Raw genomic sequence first — 24,111 nt, 5'->3', positions numbered from 1 at the left:
AGGTTACGCAGCTGGTTTTGTGCCTAAGGCCGCATTAGAACTCACATTCTCTGGGGTTTCTAGCCTGATTCCTTAATAACTTTATCAAACTGGCTCTCAAAAAGGCTGATCAACTCAGCAGTGAGCTTAATTGGCTCCCCAATTCATGGGAAATGCTGACCTGAGAGAAGAAGTGACATTTATTGCTGGACTTAATGCTGTCAGCAAAGCAGCTAACAAAGCAATCTGTTGCTCCCTATTCACAACATATCCTGCAGCATTGTTTTTATGACTGGCATGTGCTCTCTTATCACAGAATCACAGAGTTCCAAGGTCCCTGACTGAACATGCGGACTAGACCCTTATTCAGTAGGAATTGCTAAAGCATTTCAGACAGATGCCTAGCTAGGCTCTGTTTGAAGACCTACCTGTACTGAAGGGGAACATAGCAATTTATAGGGAACAGCTCTTGACATTAGGAAATTCCCCTAATATCTAACCTGAATCCCCTCCCCTTAGTTTTAATTTATTGATTCTTGTCCTGCTCTTTAGAGCAACAGAGACCAAGACTATTTACTCCTCTAAATAACAGCCATTTGGTTTCTGAAACATGCTGTTGTATCTTCCTTCATTCTTCTTTTCTGCCAATAAAACCTCTTCCCAAAGTATTCTTTGCAGAATTTGGTTTCCAGTCTCACCTTCGTAACCCACCTCTGAACTTCTCCAATTTGTTGATGTCCTTTTAAGCAGTGGGACAACTGGGGCCTCTCTAGGCTAAAGCAAAGTGAACAATTACTAGTTGTCACCTTGCCTCTGTGTATCTCTTAAGGTGCCCCGATATTGCCTTTGCCTTTTTCAGCAGTTGCACCACATTGCTAGATCATGTTCAGTTTGTGATCTACTGGAACAGGCTTCTCCAAGTGTGGCAACTTTAAGACTTGTGGACTTCAGCTCCCAGAATTCTGCCAGTTGAAGTCTACAACTCTTAAAAAGTTGCCAAGCTTGGAGACCCCTGTACTAGAACAACTAGATTCTTTTCACGAATAGCACTACCAAGCCAAGGTCTTCCCCATCCTCTACTTGTGCCTTCTATTCGTCCTATCCAGATGCTGGACACTTCCCCACTAAAAGTCTATTTCTGTGTAGATGCAACATTATACTAAGCATAGTATAATGTAAACCATAGTTATGGCATTCAACTACAGATAACCCTTGACCAGTTGCTTAGTGACCAATCAAAGTTATTATGGATGACCCTAAAAGAGACTTTGACCCAGTTTCAAAGTTCAATATTTTTGCCAGAAACCGGTATTTCCCGTTTCCCACAAAAACTGGCTCATATGAACAATGGATTCATTTTTTGACCTGCCCATTAGCTTAACTACCATGAATAAAAGAATATAAAAATGGGTCCAGTCAAGTGTGACCCACTTTATGTACATCATGACTTATAACCATAATTGCCTGGCTCAATTACAATTGAAAGTCAAGGACTATCTAAAGTGGATACATCCCCAGGTAAAACAATACAACATATCATAACTGGTCATGATTAGCACTAGTTATTATTTTTATTATTACTAGCATTTGGAATGAACATTAACAAAATGATCTTGGTCACAATCAGACCCACTGCATGCAAGGTGAAGAACATTTCCTATACAGGTAGTTCTTGACTTACAATCATTTATTTAGGACTGTTGGAAGTTACAACAGCATTGGAAAAGTGACTTCTGACTGTTTTTCACACTTACAAACACTGCAGCATCCCCATGTTTCATGTGATCAAAATTCAGAGGCTTGGCAGCTGGCTCATATTTACTATAGTTGCAGTCTCCCAGGGTCCATGTGATCAACTTTTGCAAACTGCTGACAAGCAAAGTCAATGGGGAAACAACCACAGTGAGTCACTTAACAAGTGTGGCAAGAAAGCTAATAAAGTGGGGCAAACCTCACTTAGCAACTATCTCGCTTATGCAACAGAAATTTTGGGCTTCGTTGTGGTTGTAAGTTGAGGACTGCCTGTATCGCACATTGCTTTCAAACTAACTCTCTTGTATGTTCAAGAGTGAAAAACACCATGGTAACAAAAGAGGTGCTGAGGCAAGAGCAGCTTCATGGTTTTTTGTGTATCTAAAGCTATAAGGTAAAGGTAAAGGTAAAGGTTCCCCCGCACATGTGTGCTAGTCGTTTCCGACTCTAGGGGCCGGTGCTCATCTCCGTTTCAAAGCCGAAGAGCCAGCGCTTGTCCGAGGACGTCTCCGTGGTCATGTGGCCGGCATGACTAGACGCCAAAGGGGCACGGAACGCTGTTACCTTCCCACCGGAGTGGTCCCTATTTTTCTACTTGCATTTTTTACGTGCTTTCGAACTGCTAGGTTGGCAGAAGCTGGGACGAGTAACAGGCGCTCACTCTGTTACGCGGCACTCGGGATTCGACCCGCCAAACTGCCGACCTTCTGATCGACAAGCTCAGCGTCCTAACCCACTGAGCCACCGCGTCCCTTGCTCTAAAGCTATAACATCCTCCAATAATGCCAGAGTCATTCACCAACCTTGTTGACTTTCCAGACTAGCTTGCTTGGATGCAATGTGTGTGCTTGATCAAAAAAATGAGGCAAAGTAGGAATATATAGCTGCGCACCAGTCCCTTATTCACAGTGTGACTTATTACTGAACTTCCAGTGGAAGCAAAACATAATAATGTTTCAGATAAGAGAAAATAAGAGGAGCTCTCCCACCAGCAGAGAACAACTGTTCTCTATTCTTCCACGCTGCCTATCAATCACCAGAATGCCCTGAGCAAATCTCAGGAGGCAAAAAATCCACATCCTTTCTTACAACAGCAAGAGCCATAAATGAAACTGTCGACAGACTAATAATATCTAAGAGCAGCAGCTGCCTGCATCGTTATCTATTTTTCCTCCAGCGGTTATACACGATTAAAAAGGAACTTGTTTGGTTTTTCTTGACCTATTTGCTTTGGGCAGCAAATCAACATAAACATTGGCCCAAGTGCTGATGACAATTCATTTACTTATGCAAACATTTTAATTGCTCTCTTAGCCCGTTTATGACAGTCACCAAGACTTGATATTCATGAATTCGCCACTAGGATCACTTAGCGGATCTGAGGAACCAAGAATATAATTTATTGTAACCTAGACATGGCTTGGTGCTGGAGAAGACTCCTGCAAGTCCCTTGGACTGCAAGGTGATCGAACAGGTCAGTCCTAGAGGAGATCAACCCTGACTGCTCTTTAGAAGGCCAGATCCTGAAGCTAAAACTCAAATACTTTGGCCACCTAATGAGTAGGAAGGACTCACTGGAAAAGAGCCTAATGCTGGGAAAGATTGAAGGCAATAGAAGAAGGGGACGACAGAGAATGAGGTGGCTGGATGGAGTCACTGAAGCAGTAGGCGTGAGCTTAAATGGACTCCAGAAGATGGTAGAGGACAGCAAGGCCTGGAGGAACGTTGTCCATAGGGTTGCGATGGGTCGGACACGACTTCGCAGCTAACAACAGACATGGCTTCCGTGCAAGCTACCACAAGGTAAATCAATGTGAGCTAGGCACTCTGCAGATCCCAACGGCAATGCCCAGTGTCAATTCTGTATATGCCCAAGGACGTCTCTCTTAGCACTGGCAGGCCTTCTGCCTACTCCTCTTTGACATCATATGTGCAATATCAACAGCAATAAAACAGTATCTAGCGTTGACAACGCCTTCATTTATAAGAGTGTCAACTGAAAATAAGAGAAAAATAGTGAATAACTGCACCCAAGCGATTTGTAAATATGTCAATCTATCCCCCCCCAAAAAAGACAAAAAGATGGACATTGATAATAAGCTTAACCTAAGGGGGTGGGGAAGGATGGCTGAGAGAGGATGGTTCATCTGTTTGCTTTTCGATTAGTTAGTCCAGACATGTCAAAGTCGCGACATCACGTGACATTGTGCAATGTATCGGGCCGGTTTTGCCATTGTGGGCAATGGGATGGGCGCGGCTTCCGGATGACGCATCCAGCCCGCCTGCCAGCAGTTTGACATCCCTGAGATAGTCAGTCAATCAATCAACCAATCAGTCCCAAAGGTGCTTTTCAAAAGGCATCAGGGCTTCCCTGGTTTTGTTTTTTTTCTTCGAAAACATTTTGCTTCTCATCCAAGATCCTTCTACACTTCACGAAAAGTGAAGGAGGGTCTTGGATGGGAAGAGAAATTTTTCCAAGGAAAAAAACCATGGAAGTCCTGCTGCCTTTTGAAAAGCACCTTTGGGACAATCATGACCTGGTGGGGGGGGGTTGAGAATCTCCATAGACATTCAGTCAGTCAGTCCGTCCATCCATCCATCACATTTCTAGGCCGTCCATCTCCAAAATGAAACTAGGTGGTCTCACAACAAAAACAAGTAAAGCACTAGAATATAAAAAGTACAACAGCTACCTGGAGAGAGAGCTTTGTGAAGCTCCGTGGGGCGGCGGGGGAGGGGGGGGTTCTGTTCCAGGTACAAGCAGACTTTGAAAGAATAGGAAGGATTTTGTCAGTGACTGGCAGTTCTCAGGGAGGTTGGTTGGCTAGTTGCATGCTGATAGTGCTGAATTCCGACGTTAACTCTGCTTGCATTCTCAGAGCAGGAACGCAGAGAACGTAAACATGCAACTGCTTTCAACTGATGGCTCAACCAGCAGATTCTGAAGTGTGAGACAGTAAGGCAAAAGTGAAAGGCAAAAAGAGTATGACAAGGCTCTGAATCAGGAACACATATACAGGTAGTCCTCAACGTGCGACCATAATTAGAACCAGAAATTCCATTACTAAACAAGGTGGTCATTAAGTGAGTCACATCTGATTTCACAACCATTTTGGCCATGTTTGTTAAGCAGATCACTGGAATTGTTAAGTGAATCATCCAGCTTCACCCATTGACTTTGTCTGTCAGAAGTTTGGAAAAAAACAAAGCTCTCATTCAAATGAACTTGCAATACTGTAGGTCCAGCTTCCCCAGCCTGATGTCCTCTTCTGTACGTTTTAAGGGGAAGCTGGACCAATAGTAGCCTACAGCAGCCAGACCCCCAACTTGCAAGTCCCACCTTCCAAGCTAGATGGTAAGCAGATTGGGAAGACTAAACTTTTTCTTGTTCTTGGGAGGCTGTTACTACTTACTTGTTATACCTTCAACAAGTAAAATTAACTTCCCTCTGGAAAGTACAAGCATATTCCAACAGGCAATCAATGCACTCATAAAACAAAAATATTAGGTTCACAAATGTACTTTACAGGTATGCCTTTTCTTGAAAATGTCATATTAGGACTCTATTCATTGTAGTGGTGGCACAGTGGTTAGAATGTAGTATTGCAGGCTAAATTCTCCTGACTGCTAGCAGTTCAATCCTAACCAGCTAAAGGTTGGCTCAGCCTTCCATCCTTCTGAGGTCGGTAAAATGAGGACCCTGTAAACTACTCAGAGAGGGCTGTAAAGTGGTATGAAGCTTTATATAAGTCTACGTGCTATTGCTATTGTCATAATTGTTTTCCTGTTCTTCTATCTGTAGAAGTTCAAAACTGCATACAAAAGACCAAAAGCAATTTTTCAGAACAAAAATGACAAATTTAGATCACTTTTAAAAAACAAATTGGAAAGCAGCCTGATCCAAGAATGGCTGCTACTTTATAAATGCTTGAATAAACAGACACATCCTCAGTTGTTACTTAATGCCAGGCAGCTACAATTTATAGCAAGCAGGCACCAATTTGCCATAGTTGCACTGGAAGAATGCCTACTATTTGCCAACTCTACATCCTCCCCAAGCTTTATGTGGTATACCAGAGATTATATTATATTCAAAAAGTGGACAGGATTGAGGTGGAGGTTAATGGCTCAGAGTAATTCAATATGAAATGGCACCTGAAGCCTCCGCAAAGCTTTTTGCACTTACTCCCAGTTTTCCCAACACTTGTAATAAACAATGCCAAATTCCTTGGGTCTCTGGAGGCCAAATAATTCCAAAATCTTTTGGAAACAATGCAAAGCAACGTAATTTTAGGAAGGGAGGGAGGACGATCATTAGACTATAAGCATTTGAGATAAGAATGGCCCAGTTTTAGAACTGACTTTAAAAATCCCTCTCAGAAGACTCTGGATATAAACAAAGATAAGTGGTTCAGGTCTGAAGACGTTTTATGCTATTTATTTATATACCAACAACTCAAGCTATTTGCAAGCCAGCCAGAAATGTTATACTAAAAAGGTGGTGTCTGTGATATCATACAGATTTTAAAACTACAGTCAGAAATATTAACTATTGCACTGGAAAAGACCTGATGGTATCCAGCTAGAAACTAAAGCACCAGAAACTACTTCACGCGGTGATGAGCTTGGCATAATTAAGGTAAATACCGGTCTTCTTAAGTAATCCATCTTAAAGGGATGAGATTCTAAATGTAGCTGGAATCCCAAGTTAGCTCTTTACTTCTTTTCCCGGCTGATAATAATCCAAGCTTGCTAAGACAACAGTTTTTCTCCTACAGTTTCTCCTACCTCTCCTGCTTCTGTATTCCAGGGCAACCTTCTCCTACAGCCCCCCTCACTGAACTGGCTTTGCTTACCTTTTCCAAGCACTGGTTCACATTCACCACCAGTGAGCTGCACACTGGAAGACTGAACTGTTTCCTCCTTGTGTTAGCCAACACCACTCCCACCTCAACTTTAAAGTAGGGAATTGAGCAACAGAAACCACCCCTTCCATCAACCTGGGTGTGCCACCTTTACAACAGCACTTGAAAATCCTGGCACTGAAAATCAGGCACATGCCCTGGAGCTATGGTGCTGCTATCTTGGGGGAGTATAAATGAGGCTATGCAGTGCTCTGGGTTTTGCAGTTGCAGTCGCTTTGAAACTTCAGCCTGACGTCAAACACTGGAAGCTTCTGGATTTGATTTTCCACTAGGAAAAGCTTTGCGTAGATTATTTCTCTGTGGCTGACCCTGATAAATGATTTAGAAGCCAACTCTGTGAAAACAATGGCCATTCTAAAGGCTATTTTCCCCCCTTTGCTCTTATTGTATAATTACTTTATATTTCTTATGAATGTTAATCACAGACATGAATAGTGGCTTGGTTTTCCTGATTCAAAGAGAAAACTGTCACTGGTATTTTATTACAGGTTCATTTCTGAAAAGTTCATTGAGCATGTTCCTGTTACATAACTGGATTTTTTACAACCACAATTTTTTTTATAACGAAAGCTGGAGAACCTGCCAACTTGCTTAGTTTTCTATACAAGTTGTCACAGAACCACAAAACCATAGGGCTGGAAAGGACCTTGGAGGCCTTCTAGTCCAGCCCGCTTACATCCACAATCGGGAGGAGTATTTCCATTGCTAAGCAAGGGAGTTGTTAACTGAGCCATGCCTGGTTTTATGACCTGTTTTGCCATAGTAGTTATGCGAATCACTGCAGCTGTTAAGTGAATCCAACTTCCTCCATTGCCTATGCTTGTCAGAATTCAGGTGGGAAGGCTGCAAATGGTGATCACATGACTTTGGGATTCTGCAACTGTCCTAAACACAGGTTTGCAAAGCACCTGATTTTTGATCATATAACCATGGGGATGCTGCAATGGTTATAAATGCAATTAAGTCATTTTTTTCCAGTGTTTGAACAGTTGCTAAATGAATAGTCGTAGGTTGAGAACCACCTGTATATATTTTTTCACTTGCAACCTCCTAGTTTAATTTCACAACTAGCCAAACCTGATAAAAACTTTGGAAATTTGCAAAGGTGCTCTCTTCTGCGTGGTCCTGATAAAGAGATTAATTCTTGTGGCTTTGGGTTTTCTTCACTGTGCATTTTTATCTTCTGAAGCAGACTAAGGCTATCTCTTATGAAACGTTACCATTATCTTTTTGCACGCTTCACTCTTGTGCACACATACAGTACCTCATACCATTGGAGTGTTTCCCAACTATCCAGCACAACAGTGCTACACATTCACACAGCAAATAGACAAGAATCCTCTGTGTGTGTTCATTCCAGACAATTATTAACCAGGTCTTTACGCAACCAGATAGAGAAGCCTAGAGAAAAGAATCTGCAGAAGTTTTAGATTTTTCTCAGCTCTCTTTCACCCTGCATAGGAATCAAACTTACTTTGAAAGAGGCAGAAAGTCCATAGATGCAGAGAGGTTTTTAAAAAAAGAACAACATAAATCAGGCAAACTCAGGGCATGTTAACACAATCCTACCTGTGTCTCGTTGGTACAAGCAATTAGCTTCACAGATTCTTTCATACTGACCAAGCCTTGGCCAGCCCTACCCATAGAACAACTAAACAATATATAAGAGCTTAAGCTGAAAGGCTCCCGATTCCGAATGCAAAATCTGGAATGAAAAACCACACATTCCCGACTCCTGACACCTTAGCCAGGCCAACAGAGAGTTAAATCCCAGGTTGTAGTTTTCCAGCTTCTTAGGAACCAATCTGTAACATGTGCACAAACAGGGAAGCAATTTTTAAAATGTTTTACTATTTTTGGTAGAGCTCTAGGCCCCTCCTGAAAAAGAGTGATATAAAATAGAGGAGGAAGAGGAGGAGAGACAGTTTCCCCCACCACCACCCCGAGCATGGTCTCTTATTTTAAGACTCCCTGCCCCCAACCCAGTGCCCTCCAGTGACATTGCAATTCCTGTTACTCATTGTTTGCACAAGCAACAGACAAGCTGGGAGGTACCTGGGGTGGGCTGCCTGAAGGTGCTAACTACTTCAAGATCAAAGAAGAGGAAAGGGTAGCAAAACAGCTTGCGTGCAATAATAATAAAAGAATATTGCAAAAGTTTACTATTTTTTTATAACTTGCCTTTTGTTTGGCCCTAAGCAGTACTTAACAGAACTAAAGAAAAAGAAAAGAAAAATAAACAGGCTGCAAAAGATGGTCCATCTTGTACCTATTCTACGAAGGGAGTCTGCTCTCATGTGAACCAACCAGAGCATCTGAAGTAAGAAGAGGATAGAAATACGAGCCATCAATCGAGAAGAAGAGGTGCACCTCTGAAAAAAGTGCATTCACACATGCAAGGGAACTACTCTGAGCTGGCCCCCTAGAATACTTTGATTTCTGACTCTGCTGTGACATAGCATCAGTGAACCGGACCGTCCTCCTATTTGAACATACAGGGATCGTGTTCACTTTCGCTTTAGTGTGTGGTGGTGGCACAGAAAAATAGTAAGCTTTTAGAGCAGGCGTGTCAAACTCACGACGTCACGTGACCTCGCGCAACATATCGTGAATTTTTTTCCCCCATTGCCGGCAATGGGGAGGGTGCGGTTTTGTCATGATGCATCCGCCCTGCGGGCCGGCAGTTTGACATTCCTGTTCTAGAGGTATTATCTAGAAATCAATACAAAATGGGCAAATCTCAATATCTGAGGAGTTGTTACATTTACTGTATAGCACGGCCTGGATGATTTGCTAGACTGACTAACTGAAGATCAGCCTCTAAGGTAGCGTTTCTCAATCTTGGCAACTTTAAGACATGTGGCCTTCAACTCCCAGAATTCCCCAGCCAGCCATGTTGAGAGGTTTTGTTTTTGTTTTTTTAAAGGATTTGGAGTTTCACTTTCGTTGCCAACTATTGTGTTCTTTTTTTTCTTCCCTTCTCTACTCCAAATGTCGGAGACTGCCTGGACAAGTCCCTGCAGTTTTCTTGGCAAGGCTTTTCAGAAGTGATTTTCCATTGCCTGCTTCCCAGGGCTGAAGGAAAGTGACTGGCCAATGTCACCTAGCCAGCTTTTTTTGTCCAAAGTGAGACGGGAACCGACAGACTCCTGGTTTCTAGCCCGATGCCTTAACCAGTACACCAAACTATCTCTCCTTGCATCCTTTAATTCTCCAAATTAAAACAATTCTTATGGGTGACTTCATTCTATCTATATGTAAACTGTTTCAGGGTGCACTGAAAGGCGAGGGAGGTTCTTCATAGGGAAGTCAACAGAGACACATTGGCAACTGCAGCCGTGTGATTAAAGCCTTGTTTGTGTGTGTGTGTGTGTGGGTGGGTGGGTTTTTTTTACAAGCCTCACATGCAAAAAAGGATGAGGCGTTGCTTGTGGAGTCATGTCCACTATCTAGACTTTTCTGATACACACATATCAACAAACATGGATAACCTCAGGCTCCTCCCTATCTAAACACGTCTAATTACAGTATTATGTGCTATAAATTACCTTAAAAGTACAGAAGTTTTCCTCTGAGAATCAAAACATAATCCATCATAAATGATTCTGAAAAATTACATTTATACTTGTGGGGAAAAAGTTCATGCAATCGTTTCATTTGTTCAGTACAAAAACACTAAAACACCCTTAATCTTTTTTCTTTAATCCCCTCTGTTACAGTGTAAACAGAAACAAGAGTAATAAGGGTTTCCCCTCCCCCCTCCAAATGACTTTCCCTGAAATACTTTCACTGAGGAGTTTTAAGAGATGCTAGTGGCACAATAGTTTTATTAACTTTCTGTTAAGCTCCAAAAGGCATAAGATTTCATGAAAATCACTCATCTAACAAATTGAAGCAAAAAAAAACACAAAAAAAACCAAACCCAGAATATGCAGTGTATTTAAGTAGTAGGCAAATTATGATGAATTCATAATCCCATCAACAAAAATACAGTAAAATTGCATTTCTGTCAATTCCAATTACATACTTAAATTTAAAGTAAAGGGGTGAACCAATGTTCACATTATTATTTTTCTTTCTTATTCCTGACAAGCAGAGGTTTTTTATTATATAGTCTTCAAGACACTCCAGTCACAACCTGAAGCTACGTTTGTAAAGCCGCCCTGAGTCTTCAGAGAAGGGCGGGATATAAATGGAATTAAAAAACTAAGCCTTTGCTTAAATTAGTACCTCATCCAAATCCTTTTTGACCAGAGTACTCTAAATCAAAGCACTCTTGCATTCTTTTCACGAAATTCTATTTCGGGTCAACCAAGTATCTAGCTCTTATGAAGAAATTCAAATTCTTCTTGTTCTAATAAACAAACATTGCAGCCGTTAAGCCATTCTAGACAAAGGTACAGGTGCTTTCAGATTCTGCAGACACCGGCAGTTGCTATGTATGCACTCCTAAGCAACTTTCAAAGTTTCAGCTCAAAGCACTACCTAGTTGTACTATACATACACATACACAAAGTCCTTCTCTGTCTCCCTCCCTCCCCTATAGAAGCTGAAGAATTAAAAAGCAGAAAGAAATCAGCATAAAGCTAGCCAGAACATCTGCAATGATCCAGCAGGTGCAATTCAGTCCTTCGACTATGTTATTTGCGTATTGCGTCTGTTGAACCCATAGATACCAGTTCCAGTTTCACCTGAATGTTATACCACTGCAGAAGCTTGCAAAACCACAGCATTGCGTTACCACATGGCACATATAGCCACTTGATTCCTGAAGAGCATGCTAAACTTTCTGATGCTTCACAAGGGCATTAAGCTCCTGGTATGAGGAAGCTATGGAGAACAAAAAATTTCCACTGCCCAGGGAAACAGGTGAAAAGCCATCGCTTTCACACACATTGTTCAAAGAAACATTAACAAGAAGTTAATGTGAGCTGTGGTGGCGCAGTGGTTACAATGCAGCACTGCAGGCTCATTCTCCCCATTGCCAGGAGTTTGATCCTAACCTTTCCAAGGCTGATTCAGCTTTCCATTCTTCCAAGGTCAGTAAAATGAGGACCCAGGTTGTTGGGGACAATATGCTGACTCTGTAAACTGCTTAGAGGCAGCTGTAAAGCACCATGAAGCGGTATATAAGTCTAAGTTTCGTGAATGAAACCATTCATCACAAATTTCAACAGGAGGGTACAGGTGAGTTTATAGAAGGCATGGGGATCAGTGGCTATTAGCTTCAATGGCAGTGTGAGTGCATCTGAAGCCATCTTTTGGGAAGCTATGAGAACAGACTGCTGAAGTATATAGGTCAGGGATCTGATCCACCAGAGCACTGTTTAGGTTCTCTTGACCCAACACCAGAAGACACAGGTTCAAGTTCACCCTCAATCAGAAAAGTTCACAATACGTGTGTTTGAGCCCATCATTCTCTGGAGCCCTCTGTGCTCTCGCAGATTGGTAGTTTGCTTGCTGATGTTTCATTATCCAACTAGGTGAAGATGTTATCCAGTGGGGTAACAAAACATCTGCAGGCAAACCACGAACCTCAGAGAGCACCAAGGACTCTACAGTTCAACCTTGATCCACATACAGTATATTCTCTTTTATTGGTACCAATTGTTTTCTCTCAGCCCAACCTAACTCATAGGATTGTGGTTATGCAGGAAAATAAAAACACTGCCTATAGCATCTTCAACTCCTGAATGAAAGTCAGGAAAGAAATCTAGCAAACAAGTAAATAAACAGGAGACAAACTATGGCCAATGAAATTGGCAGCCGCCTGTTCTTTTAGTTGAATGATCTGCAGCACTGAACAGTAATTATATGCACTCATTCTTTGATTGCAATGACGCCATTTTACCATAGCCACCCTGGTGCCCCATTTAACTAAACATTTAGTTTATGGAGGAATCCAAGAAGCTGTCTTATATATTTACCTGTCTGAACATCCTCAATTGACAGAAAGTAAGTTTCCGTTCCAATATCCATGAAATCTACTTGGACAAGCAGCGAAACCTTTCAGACCAAAAAGAAAAGAAGTCCAGTCACCATGACTCAACAATTCTGCCTGGATGCCTGAGAATCTTCATCGACAAGCTCTTCTGCATGTATGAAATAGGTGGAACTGGGGCTGTGCCAGTACGGCAACATTTTTGTCACCTTGATAAAAATAACACATATCTGCAGATCTGGAAAACTGATCTGAAATACACCCTTTCCCTATGGCAAGAGAATGCCATTTTTTCTAGGCTAAGAGCTGTGAGTGGCCGCCTGAGGTCATGCCACCCAAATAATGGGGGGCATGAAAGATTTGTGCAGTCTGAAGAGAAACCAACCAACATGGAAAGGGGCTTTATCAGGCCCCAGATCTGCATTTTGGTTTTCTTCAGCAAATCACTGAACCATGGGTAACCCTTTTCTTATTTCCAAGCTACCAATAAAGGAGAATTTATAAAGGTAACATCATCAGCACTGAGGATATTACCTAGCTTGGGTAATGAAACATCTGCAGGAAAACAGCCAAGCTAAGACAGCACCAAGGACACAGGATTTTCAAACTAGACTAAGCTTGGTATCTAATGAAATCTTATTTTTTTATTTTAAAAAAAGTGTTTAATGTGTCATGTTGTTTTAACTGTTAGGTTCGACACTGCCCAAAGTCATGTTCAGTGAGATGGGCAGGCATATGAATTTAATAAATAAACAAATAATACCATAGTCCACAGATTTTTATCAAATAGGCTATGCTGTTGTCCTATCTTTTTTTCCATTCCAGTTCTGAAATTTCACCGAGTGTCCACCTTGGCCCAATTGGGTCACCACATACTGTAGACTTGTTGGGGCCATCTAAAAATATCCTTCCATACCAGGATAGGCAGTCACGTGGGGACTCCTCTGTAGAACCCAAGTCACAGGCTTCTCTGTTGCTCCCTTTATGGAGAATCTCAGGTGACATTCATCTATCCTAAAAGTATAGGGTAGATTGAACATAACTTATTTGTGACTTCTTCTGTCTGACCCAAATTCTGATGTATCCTGCCAGGCTGTACTTCTATTTGTTCTACACATGTCATTTTCAATTAAAGAATAGTATTCATCTTAGTCAGGTGTGGGCAACTCTGAAACCTTTATGACCTATGAACCTCAACTCCCAGAATTCTTGAACCAGCTGCCAACTCTTGGTCTTAGTGATTAAAGGTAAAGGTTCCCCCTGCACATGCGTGCTAGTCGTTTCCAACTCTAGGGGCCAGTGCTCATCTCTATTTCAAAGCCGAAGAACCAGCGCTTGTCCGAGGACATCTCCGTGGTCATGTGGCCGGCATGACTAGACGCCAAAGGTGCACGGAACGCTGTTACCTTCCCACCGTAGTGGTCCCTATTTTTCTACTTGCATTTTTACGTGCTTTCGAACTGCTAGGTTGGCAGAAGCTGGGACGAGTAACAGGTGCTCACTCTGTTACGCGGCCCTCGGGATTCGACCCGCCAAACTGCTGACCATCTGATCGACAAGCTCAGCGTCCTAACCCACTGAGCCACCGCGTCCCTATGTGATTGCCTCTATTCTAATTTTATTATTTTTACTGTCAGTTGGGTTTTATGCTTTTTTAAATTTATATTTATAGAGTTTAGTGCTGTTTATGTACATACCTAACATGCATATGTGATGTATGTTGTGATTTCTGGCTGTAAGGCCATTATAAAGATTAGACCTAAGACAACCCTGTTCTAAGGTCCTGAGGAAATTCTTCGCCCTGCATTCTTTACTCATTCATGCATGAATAAGAACTTCCTAGGTGGCCAACTCCAATGATCCTTCCCAGATTATACAATTCCTTGAGTAGTTACTAAAAATGAAGCAACAGCAGTCACGGAACACCACAGTCTCCATGGGAGAGACTTGAGCAAAGCAACTACAATCCACAGCACTTGGCTGGCCATTTTATTTTTTATTTATGGCCATGGAAACTTCAGTAACCATGTTTGTTTAGATATGACAGAAGCATAGAGGCACTTAAAGAGAAATTTGTGGTAGAACAGTTTTTTTTAAAAAAACAACAACAAGAAAACCTAGCAGACCTGAGTACCTGCAAAAATCCTATGGATTTCTAAGAGACATTTGGGAATGACAGTTTGGAATTTCATGTCTGATCTTCAGGTTTATGCTTTATTTTTTTATTAGATTTATATCCTGTTTTTTCTCCAGAGCTCAAGGTGGCTTAGGTGGGGCTCTCTATTTAATTCCCAAAACAAGCTGCATTCAACATTCTTCTTTCTTTTCTTCATTTGTACCAAACCCTAGTTTTTCATCACATCTTCTGAAAAACCAAGACTGGAATTCAGGCAAGGCAGCATGCAGATTATATGCATACTATAGTTGCCTAGTTTGGATGTAATTCTCTTATATAAGATTTGCCTCAAAAGAGAAAAACATCCTTCTAGGTTTTTCTGAAATGAGATATAAGTAACGTAACCCTTTAAACCCTTGCTTTAGGAAACTACTTTCACTTAAGATTTTAAGCATTCCAAAATGTATTATAATCAATGGTAAATTAGGTTTGGATGGCATCTTATGAAAACAAAGAAAGTTGTCATGAGATAGCTTAAGATTTTAACCTTCCTCACATGAGATATTGAGTGAAGATAGCTGAAACATAGTCCGCTATGAGATTGGGGGGGGGGGGATGAGAATCACAGTACCTCAAGGCTGTGAATTAAGGAATACTTGATTCAAGCATCAAGAAGTATCAAGAACAACTACACTATAGATCTGTCAACAGCTTCAGCCTATTTGGGAAATAATGGTGGAGTTGCCTGTCAAGTCAATTTCTGATCACTTCACAAATATGCTTGTTGCTTGTTAGCAAGCAACATTACTGCAAACTTCTTCCCACATCACCAACTTAGTTTTCCCAGATTGTTGCTCTCCAGACTAATGTTATGCAAAAAATAGCCCCTCCATTTGTTCAATTACTAAAATTTTCATTGTCTAAAAAAATGATTTCAACTTTTCTTTCAAGTCTTTGGTAAATTACAATGTTTTTGCCTTCCTTCAATTTGAGTTAGTCAAGGGATTTGTGTGAGAGAGGGAGGGAGGGAGGGAGGGATGAAGGAAGGAAGGAAGGAAGGAAGGAAGGAAGGAAGGAAGGAAGGAAGGAAGGAAGGAAGGAAGGAAGGAGACTCTGCTTCTTTAAATCCAATTAAAATAATGAAATTATTTTGGGAGAGAGTTAAATTAAGATGTTAAGTGTAGTTCAACCAATGTGTATGATTTATACCAGGGCTTTTCAACCTTTTCACCCATTGTACCACTTTTAGGATATGGCAACATCCGAGTACCACCAGTTGCCTAGCAAGGTGTCAAAAACTTGATGACACACCCACCCCAAAAAAGGGAAAAAGTGATGAATAACAGGTAGTCCTCGACTTACAACAGTTTGCTTAGTGACTGTTCGAAGTTACAATGGCACTGAAAATAGTGGCCCCCAAGCTACAGCCGAGCAAGACACCTGCCTGCCTGGCGGCGCTCTTCCTCCTGTCCGAGGTTTTCATTGTTGTGAGCATTTCTGTTGAGGATTAGCAGCAGGAGTGGGGGGTTGTTTGGTTTTTATTCCCCCCGTCTGCTGGGTGGTTGCAGCAGGTTTTGGTCACTTCACATGATCCTGGGACACTGTGACCATCATAAATATGAATCAGTTGCCAAGCATCTGAATGTAAATCACAAGACCCTGGAGATGCTGCAACATTCCAGTTGATCGGCGCTTCTTCTGGGCTCAGAAGCGCCAGGATCAGCGCCGAGCTCCAGCTGGAGCCTGGCGCTGATCCTGGCGCTTCCGCTGAGCCCTGACAGCCCTGCAGCCCTGCGTCTCTCACTCAGGCTTGTGCGGTGCTGCCACTGGTTCAGCTCATTCCCCTCCCCCGCTACCACTTCTCTAGGATGGTCGCGTACCGCCTGCCAGGTGTCAATGTACCACAGGTGGTACCCATACCACTGGTTGAAAAGACTTGATTTATACTACCAGGGGAACCCAAGCCTGATGGGGGGAAAAAACACATTTTGAGGTTGTTCTGAAAGGCCATAAAACTTGGGGCTAACCTCACTTCAGGGGTGGGGGTGATATTCCAAAGAGCGGGTGCCACAGTAGAAAAGGCTCATCTCCTGGATCAAGTCACATGGAATTCCTTAGGATCTGCAACATGCATCTCTTGATGGATCTGATGGGACAGGTAGGTGTAACTGGGGAGAAGTGGTCCCCCAGATAACCTGGCCCCATGCCTTGTAGGGCTTTAGAAGGCATAACCAGCATCGTAAACTGCCCAGAAGAAAACTGGTAACCCAGTTCCCATCCATGCCTTTTATGGGGGAAAGAAATTTTGAGCAATTGCAAAGCAAATTTTGGCTGAGACTCCAATTCCCTGAATATCTAAACAATATGTATTTAGTCCCAGCCCAAGTAGAAGACTCAAAGGCAGGAAAGACTGTTTCAAATCTCCAGATGTATGTGATCCCATAATTCACCTTGATCATGATCTGGAAAGAAAGGAGTTGGAGCTAAAACATCTGGAAGATGCTAGATGTAGAAGGTGGTTTCAGAAAATTTTCTTATATTGCTAATGTTGGTAAAAATTGGATAGTGGCAAACCATTATCCAGTCACGCAAAACAACTGACAAGCTCTAAACAGCTTTCTTAATTTCCTCTACAACTCATTCATTAATTTTCTTCTGTTCATCTGTCACCAAGTAGGTCCTATTAAACCAATGTCCTTAAAAAAGAGCCACTTGTGGGGTTTTTTTTTAAAAAAAAAGGCTGCAAAGAAGCACTAAAATATAAAAGCATTGTTCCAGGAGAAGATTAAGAGCCTTAAAATTGCACTCTACAGATATAAAACTAAAGTGAGAGAAAAATGGCACAGAAAATGTTTGATGTTTCCTTAAACCAAGGTAACCAGTTAGTCTTTTCCTTTTCAGCCAATGCTTTGGTCAATTTTTGTATTTTAGTATTTATTTGCCCTGTTCACCGCCCTGAGTCCTTCGGGAGAAGGGCGGTATACAAATTAAATTAAATAAATAAATAAAATAAATAAATTACTGCTTAAGAAGCAGACAGTATGGTAGCTATAATACAAAACAATAAAACATAAAAAATGTTTTAGTCTGGAAGTTAAATTTATAGTGGAAGTGAGAAAAAATTAGTATCTAGGTTTATTCTGCACACTATGCTTGATGTTAATCTAGTGTCATGTGTGAATCCAGTCACAGTGGTTTGTTCAACAAACCATTATTAAAATAAACCATGGCTTACTGCATTGTAAAAATTCAGCCACTTGTAAGTAGTAGTAGTAGTAGTAGTTGTTGTTGTTGTTGTTGTTGTTGTTGTTGTTGTTATTATTATTATTATTATTATTATTATTATTAATTTTATTTGTATAAAGGACTCAGGGCGGTGAACAGGGCAAACATATAAAAGTACAAAAATACAAAAATTAAGAAAGAATTAAACGAGATGCCCAAGCTACAACAATAGGTTAAATACATTTAAAACAACAATAAAATCCAAACCCATCCCCCATCAGGCCAGGCCGGCTTGTTCGAACAAATAAGTCTTCAGATCGCGTCGGAAGGAGCGAAGGTCGGGCGCCAGTTGACATTGTAAGAAATTGACCTGAACATTTTCTTACATACAAAAACCAAAACCACAATTATTAGAATGCTGATATGATAAGAGGCAACACGATCTGGATTTAGAGGAAAAGTAAGAAGATACCATATTGTATTTATAGAGGTAGTTTTTGGCTTACAGCCATTCATTTAGCAACTATTCAAAGTTACAATGGCACTGAAAAAAATGAGTTACCACCACTGGGTTACATGATTTTTGGGATCCCCTCTAACACAACAGCTATAAGATGCTACACACATATTGTTATGGAAACATTTCAACTGGAATAGTAAAGCAAAAAAATCCAATGTATTGTAGAAAGACAAAGATGTAAAATATAGAAATAATGTGTCCACCCATTTTTACTAGCATGAAAAGCTGACTCAAAATTTCTGGCAGTAATGTGAAAAGGCCAATTTTCCAAAATGGAACATCTTCAACAACCTATTTCTCATAATTCCCCCCCACCTCAATTTTCATATATTTATCCACAGTACCACAATACAGTACCTGTATTGTATTACCATGGACCTTCAGCCATGCTAAAATTACTAACATAACAATTATTCAAAAATTTCATCTGTTTGCTTAGAAGCTTAATCATGTAAAAGCAATGTATGATCCTAAAGTAGGGTGGATGGGGAGCATTTAATCTAAAATTATATTAAAGTGTATGAGAGCTAGTACAGTGTAGTGGTTAAAGCACCAGATAAATGTAGAGACACTAGCCCATAAATCAACACTGACTCAATGGTAGAAAAATATAAAATATATACCATTGTGTTATTGTGCTAGATGTGTTATTATACAACAGAATTTCCTAGTATGTTAAATATAGTAATAATTCAATTGTGTGCTACTGAAAGTTTAAGCATTCCAAGAAAAGCTTATGTTGTAGTTTTCTTGAACATTTCAATTACACAATATGCACTTCGTTATTTCTTCCCTCTTTTAACTCAAACACTTGACTAACTCAAAAAATAACCCCAATGTTTACACTGTTTCAAATCAAAGCACCCTGTACATTTATGTAAGAACCAAAAAAAGAGAAGCTAAATGAACATACCTAAATCAGAGCTCAGAGCTCCCAGGAATTAAGAGAGAACATTTTTTACTTTCCCGCCCCCCTCAAAGCCCTCATCTGGCTTGCCTAACAAATTTTTAAGGAATTGGAGATGAAACGCTTTAGTCCAAGGCTAACAAAAAACACAGATATGACTTAACACCTGCTTACATGTCCCCAATACAAATTAAATACTAACCAGCAGGCAGTTAAAAAAAAGCAGTTATCATGAGGTATTTGTGAACACCTAAGAGGTGGGGATTCAATCAGATGTTCATAGCTGCCATCTTTCCCCCCCCCCCTCAAAAAAACAGATGACTCTGAAGGCATGTGGCAGTAAACTACATATAGGTAGTCTTCGAGATATGACTGTAATGGAGTTTGACTATTTTGGTCGCATGTTACAGCAGTCGTTAAGTGAAACGTATCATCTAAGCCCCTCCCCCACTCCTGATCTCCACAATGAATGAAAGGGGGGAGGATTCAAGATCGATTTAGGTGGCTCCCAGTATTAAAGCAGAATGACAAGTGCACAGTCAAAAATAGATAAGACATTAAGCAAATCCGGTTGGCAATAACAAAATATCATATAGCCAGCAAGGAGCTGTATTCTTTAATTTAGATTACACTTATGTTAAATTGAATTAAATTTTTGTTTTGGAGCCGCCCACTTCAATGCTAAGAATGATTTTTAGTCCAAAGGAAATAATTCCTGATGATAAATTGAATTTCTTCTCAAGATAGTTCATTGCCTTCATTGGTAATGGCCCCTCCTAGTGTGAACAAAGGTTCCGCTGCTTTTGCCACTGATCTCTCATCAAAAAAAAATCATTTCATATCTGATGTTCAAGCTTTGAACAGCCTTGCTTATCTAATCAAATCGGCACCAGTGATGCACAGAACGGAATAATGCAGATTTCGGGATTGCTCCCACTCCAAACTTTCAGAAATAAGTACACCAAAACTTCAGGAGAAAAGAGTGTTGAGAGAACTGAGGGGGACTTGGTAACTAGAGGCAGTCCTCAACTTACGACTGTAACTTAGTTTGCAATTTTGATAGTAACTCACGATGGTCATTAAATGAGTCACCATATGATCATATCTGACTTTATAAGCTTTTTGCCGTGGTCATTTAGGGAGTTAGTAGCTACAGGCAGTCCTCAACTTACAACTGTAATTAAGCCTGCAATTTTGGTAGTAAGTCGTGACAGTCATTAAGCAGGACAATGCCCAGAGGAACAATCAAAGTGGCACTTGCACTGCATCACACTTCATATAAAAAATAGTCACATTTTGGTAAAGTGGTTTGGTTTTGGGGTTTTTTTTATATATTTTTTTAAGAAAATCTGTGGGGAGCTTCTTCTGAGTCGACTCTCTATAGGAGATTTTCAGAAGGAGATCTGCTTTTCCACCATGCCTGAAGTCTCAGCTGGGGTATTTTTTTTAATCAATGACCTTCTTCTGCAAAAAATAATAATGATGGTGATGAACACACACAAGCCTGAAGCATAATTTCTTATAACTTAGAGTTTGTTTTCACTAATATAAATGTTTTGATTGTTTCCAAGCTACTTCAAATAGACAGCTGGGACAGCACATAATGGCATGTACTGTAATTTGTAGAACTGAATTGTGGGAGCAATATTTTTTAATGTTTTGTTGTGTGAGCCAATTGTTACACCAAATACCAATCCTAGAACCAAGGAACTAGTTTTGCCTCATTTCCTAAGTCTTGCCAGGAAAATAACCGAAAACAGAAGGAAAGATTAAGTAAGCTTTCGATTAAAATAACTGAACAGGTTTTCTTGTATGCAAACAGAATTTTCTGATGGAAGAGACACTACAAGGTAATGCTCAACTTATGGCCGTAACTCAACCTGGCAATTACGGCCTTAAGTGTAGAGATGGAGGTCAAGGATATGAAGGGACCGTGCACAGCAAACTGCCTGCCTTAGTATCTTGTTATTCGCATGTCTATGAGCTCATTCCAATTAGCCTTGCCAAGGACTGCAAAGAACCAGCTAGATAAGAGAGACTCTGCCCTGGCTTGGGATGTTCAGATGTTCTCTAAGATTGACTAGGGCAGAGGTCTTCAAACTTGGCCCTTTTATGACTTGTGGACTTCAACTCCCAGAATTCCTCAGCCAGTGTGCCCGGCTGAGGAATTCTGGGAGTTGAAGTCCACAAGTCATAAAAGGGCCAAGTTTGAAGACCCCTGGACTAGGGAGTACACCAATAAACAATGCTTTTGCTGTGTGTTATTTCCTGCTTGTTAAAACTGTATAAATACAATAAACTCTGCGTAGGCAGACAGACATTTTGGGACACCCTGCGATGACTGGTCTCTGAATCCCACACTTAAGACAAAGCAGGTCATGTAACCCACCTGATTTTTACTACCTTTTTTTTGCAGTGGTTAAGTGACTGCTGGGGTTGATAAAAGAACCCATTGTTTGCTATGGAGCAATTTTTGCTGGAAACCAAAAATAAACATCAGTTTACTTTGCAAATTAAGAGTCATATGAGCACAGGATACTGCAAACGGCCATAAATGCAGGCCATTTGCTGAGTGCCCAAAATGAGATCATGTCACTGCAGTGGAAGTGGCCATTTGAATTTGGAACCAAGTTGTAAACAGCTTTTTTTGGGGGGTGGGGGTTGTAACTCTGAATGGTTGCTAAGCAACTGATTGGAAGTCGAGGACTATCTGTAGAGGCTTATGTTCAAATATTTCACTGCAAGAGATCAAACATTCCAGACCATCCATCCTTGAAGATGAGGAACACATTTTACTGCTAGCAGAGTCCCTGTATTCAAGCCGTCTGCTTGCATTTCAAATTTATTTCTACAAAAGACAAGCAACATTCATGGGAACGTCTAGCAAACCTCTCTGCAGGGCACCAGGGTGGCAATGTTTAAAGCTTGGGATGTTATCTAATAAGAGCAGGACACAAAGAGGAAAGTGACCGCAAGGAAATCTTGAGGATAGAATTGCTCCCGGTTAAATGCTGATTTCTTAAGGGAATGAGTTTTAAAAGGAGAAACATGGAAAAGCAGCAAAGAACTGGCTTCATGTTTTATTCACATTTCAAAAAGCTAAAGTCATTCAGCTCTAAATAAGGATAAAATGAATTCTAGTGCTCCACAAGTATATAGGAGAGTGATTTAGGATAACAATTCCCACGTGGCATGTTTAGTCCAGGAGTTAAATTCTTTGCACGCTAGCTGGAGAAGAGAAAGGAAGCTATTCTGCCCTGAAATGAGATAAATTCTCTAAGTAAATTATAAATCAGAGTTGCTTTTATTCGGAAATGGCAATACAGTATATACTAAGTTTCATTGTCTAGTATTTAACCCACCACATAGATTTGCCATACCGAGTAATCTATCTATTCAGAAATAAAGCCAATTGAATTCAGCAGAGAGCTATTGCTATGGAAGTGAATAGAAGGGTAGGGCCAATCTTAATTGATACTAGACAACCCTTGTCCCATGAAATCATCATTTCACAGATATTCCAGAGATATTACCTAAGAAAGAAACAGAATGCAGGCAGATGAAAAAAGCAGTGGGAATAGGAAAGATATCTGACTTTATATGGCTTTTCCATTGTGTTTCCTTATAGGAAGCTGGCAGGGAGCACTAGAATCAATCTTTCTTTCTTTCTTTCTTTCTTTCTTTCTTTCTTTCTTTCTTTCTTTCTTTCTTTCTTTCTTTCTTTCTTTCTTTCTTTCTTTCTTTCTTTCTTTCTTTCTTTCCTTCCTTTTTCCTCCCTCCCTTCCTCCCTGACTGCTTGCTAAGAGTGCCTGAGAAATGATCATGAAATGTTGAAAATGAGAATCACATGACCAAAAGCAGCAGTCTGATTGCAGCAGTAGTCTGAAGTAGCCACAATGTCCCCAAATTTCATTCCTTCTGGAGCCATGGCTCTTGGGTTTTGGATGCATTCTGTAAGCTAGCCCATCTGAGATATCTTGATAAAAAAAACTGTTGCCCTATGATAATAGTATTTCACCCAGTTAAAGATTATAGAAAGGAGAGGTTTAGTAATATTTAGACATACCAGAGCCTGTGCTGCCCCGTTCACTCCCTTCCCCCCCACACACACACACATACACGGGCATGTATGGCAAGAGTTCTATGTGTGTTTATTCAACACTCCCCTCAACAGGTCCCCAGAAAACACCCCCGTTGCACAGGTCCAAATTACAAGCTGCGTACAGCAAGAATCACTGGGTAACCAAGTCCAATGGGCACACACTAAGTCCAGGAAAGCAGTTCACAAGTCAAACAGGTCAGGATACATGACACAAACACAGAACTGGGCATGTTGCTCCAGCAACACTCAAGTCCTCAAGGTAGGTTTAAGCAGGCAATGCTAGTGCAGCCCTTCATGAGAGGCGAGGCTGCCTCCTCAAAAGTAATCTAGCTGATCAGCATTGTGCCTGATTCCCCCTCTATGCTACATGTCCTTGGATAAGGAGGAGGTGTGGGCTCAGTGGTGGCGAACCTATGGCACGCATGCCAGAGGTGGCACTCAGAGCCCTCTCTGTGGGCACGTATGCCACCGCTGCCAGCAGCTTGCACAGGTCCACTAGGCCACCGCCACCTGGAGTGGCAGCCCCACCAAGCACAAAGGAGGTGAAGCGGCCAGCTAGCAAGCTTGAGTAGAGGTGGTAGAGCACGCCCACACCCAGCAAGCCAAAGGCCACCCTGAGCATGGAAAGCTGGATCCCCATCGGT

The 24,111-nt window shown here is 41.1% G+C and overlaps 1 protein-coding gene across 4 annotated transcripts in view; it reads right to left on the bottom strand.

The window, feature by feature from the left end:
* Positions 1 to 24,111, bottom strand: part of NEDD4L (NEDD4 like E3 ubiquitin protein ligase) — a gene marked incomplete at its 5' end in the record, with an annotated part of 305,674 nt that overhangs the window by 209,053 nt on the left and 72,510 nt on the right. Inside the window, one exon of one of the 4 annotated variants that reach the window (XM_081320519.1) lies at positions 6,588 to 6,632. The exons of the other annotated variants lie outside the window; for them this stretch is intronic. Of the gene's footprint in view, positions 1 to 6,587; positions 6,633 to 24,111 lie in introns of those variants that run through there. 4 annotated transcript variants of the gene reach the window in all.

Source organism: Vipera berus (genome assembly GCF_964194415.1).
Source record: "Vipera berus genome assembly, chromosome: 2".
NCBI lineage: Eukaryota > Metazoa > Chordata > Lepidosauria > Squamata > Viperidae > Vipera > Vipera berus.
The sequence above is the reverse complement of the archived record's forward strand: the minus strand, read 5'-3'. Positions and strand labels throughout refer to the sequence as shown.